This window comes from Silene latifolia, chromosome X (assembly GCF_048544455.1).
Source record: "Silene latifolia isolate original U9 population chromosome X, ASM4854445v1, whole genome shotgun sequence".
Taxonomy (NCBI): domain Eukaryota; kingdom Viridiplantae; phylum Streptophyta; class Magnoliopsida; order Caryophyllales; family Caryophyllaceae; genus Silene; species Silene latifolia.
The window spans coordinates 240,072,808-240,075,564 of NC_133537.1; the positions used below are offsets into that span (position 1 = coordinate 240,072,808).

Sequence of the window (2,757 nt, forward strand, 5' to 3'; positions counted from 1 at the left end):
TTTGACAGGGTTGCGATAGCCGTGTCAAATTTTGGCGCCGTTGCCGGGGAGGCAATTGTTCAATTTATTAGTTGTTTAATTTTAGTCCCTTTTCAGTTTAAGGAACACCCGTTCCTTAGACTATTCTTATATCCTGTTTGTAGTTTCCTCTTATGCGCAGGTCACAGGGCGGTGAATTATTGCCTTATAATCCTGAGCTTGAGAAATCTCTGCGCGAGTTGAGGCGAACACAAAGGGTATTGCCGACAGAGGAAGAGCTTAGTACTCTGTCAAGCTTCCACGAGAACGAGATTTTCGAGGAAGATCCGTCTTCATCTCCAGTCTCCAATTCATCAACTGAGACAGTTACTTCTCCGGACTTTCTACAAATGGCCGAAGAAGCAACCATTGCCAGTCATTCTGAACCAACAGCTGAGGATCTCTATAAGGGATTTGTACTGCCAGGGGAGGCAAGAAAATTCGAACCAAAACCTGCTTATATCAGCTTGATCGAGAGAAATCAGTTTGGGGGAGCTGCAACTGAAGATGCAGCTCAGCATATGGAGACCTTTATTGATTACTGCTGCTCCATACCCCCTCATTTGGCGTGACAGCGGATCAGATAAAAGAAACCATGTTTATCTTCTCACTCCGCGATGCTGCAAGGGAGTGGTATAGGGATTTGGACCGAGCTGCTCACGGTATAACTGACTGGAATTCACTGGCTTTAGCATTTTATAAGAAGTACTTTTCTGCATCGAAGAGTAGCGCCATTAGAGCTCAAATAACAAGTTTTAAACAAGAGCCTGACGAGAACTTCCACGAAGCATGGGTTCGATTTAAGAAGCTAGTGCGAACCATACCGCACCATGGTTTCGAAAAATGGAGCTTGTGCAATCATTTCTATAATGGATTGTATGATGATCAGAGAGCTATTTTGGATGCTGCAGCCAATGGCCGATTTGCTGAAAACTTGGGAGCAACTAAGGGGTGGAAGATCATAGATGATTTGGCCATCAATAAGGCTGAATATGGGAACTCGAGAGGAAATCAAAGAAGTGCTGCTGAATCTTCTTCTGTCGCTGCACTTGAAGCTCTCACCGCAAGATTTGATAAATATGAGTTGGGAGGAGCTTCCAAGGGAGGGATGTATCAGGTTAATGCTATGACTGACGGTTCTTTCGTCTGTAGAAGATGTGGAGGAGAGGGGCATGTTTCAGATCATTGTCCCAGTCCTTTTGAGCAATGCGCTGCCTTTCAACATTACACGCAGAACAGCACTTATTACGAGCCGAACGTCCATCCCAATTTGAGGTGGAGCAATCAGAATGTGCTCAATCCCACTGCTCCTCCAACCCAGCAGCCGTATATCCCTCCACACAAGAATCAACAGGGCTATCAGAAGCCTCCTTCTTTCAACCCTCCTAATCAAGGTGCATCATCTCCAAGTGGTGTGAGTGAAATGAGAAAGTTAAAGTCTATGATGCAGTCCATTTCAAAACAATTACAACAGAAGGACGCGTCATTTAAGGCACTTGAGACCCAGGTTGCCCAACTTGCTGCAAATCAATCCTCGAGAAAGCCGGGTCAATTACCGACTCAAAATGAGAAGAATCCACATGAGACGGTAAATCTGATAGAATTGAGAAGCGGTCTTTCATATGAGGGACCGGAAGTGCAAAAATCAGACCCTAAGGAAGCCATTACTGATGGTGAACAGTGTACTGTCGAGAAAAAAAGGCTCACGATAAAGCAGCTACTCGATCGACTGAAGACTGGTGTTCGATCGAGCAGAATTGTGGATGATAGTGGTCGATCGAGTGATTTTTCCACTCGATCGAGTGAACAGGAGGAACAAACTGGTCGATCGAGTGAAGCAGATAATGGGATTGGTCGATCGAGTGGGAAGTTTGCTCGATCGACTGCTGTTGAAGAAGAAACTGCTCGATCGACTGAAGAAGTTGATCGATCGAGTGGTACTGATGACGGGAAGCTTATACGAGAGCCTGCTAGTGCTCGTTTAAGTGAGATATCACCGGAAAGACCTCGTTCGAGAGGTAAGAAGCGTCCAAAGGATACTGAACTTGCTCCGGAAGACACTTTGGAAGAGAGAAACAAGGGACTCGAGATACCAATCACGGTTCCCTTCCCGAGGCGGCTGCAGAATACCAAAGTTAATCAACAGTTTGGCAAATTTGTCGAACTTTTGAAGAGATTGGAAGTCTCCGTGCCGTTCACTGAATTGCTAACTAAGGTACCCTCTTATTTAAAGTTCATGAAGGAAATTTTAGCGCGTAAGAGGACCATTAATGACAGTGAGACCGTAGCTTTGACTGAGGTGGGGTCAGCCCTATTTCAAAATAAGTTACCCCCTAAGCAATCAGACCCGGGTAGTTTTTCGATTCCGTGTCATATCGGTATGCAATTGATTGATAATGCGCTATGCGATTTAGGCGCTAGCGTAAGTGTCTTACGTTTGTCTCTGGCTAAGAGACTTGGTTTGACAAAGCTGAGTTGCACCAACATGACTGTCCAGATGGCCGACCGTAGTCTATCACGGCCATTAGGTATAGTAGAAGACGTACCTGTTCAGATCGGGAAGTTTTTTATTCCCGTTGATTTTGTTGTCCTAGACATCCCCGAAGATGCACACACCCCTATTATTTTAGGGAGACCATTTTTGTCCACTGCCCGTGCCGTAATAGACGTCAGGGGGAAGACTTTGACCTTTCAGGTAGGGGATGAGGAGCTGATTTTTCATCAGTCCAAGTTCCGGAG

The 2,757-nt window shown here is 45.5% G+C and overlaps 1 non-coding gene across 1 annotated transcript; it reads right to left on the reverse strand.

The window, feature by feature from the left end:
* Positions 1–748: 748 nt before the first annotated feature.
* On the reverse strand, positions 749–855 carry LOC141625717 (small nucleolar RNA R71). Its single transcript, XR_012535483.1, has one exon. It is a non-coding gene; the product is annotated as a small nucleolar RNA R71 (small nucleolar RNA).
* Positions 856–2,757: the final 1,902 nt, after the last annotated feature.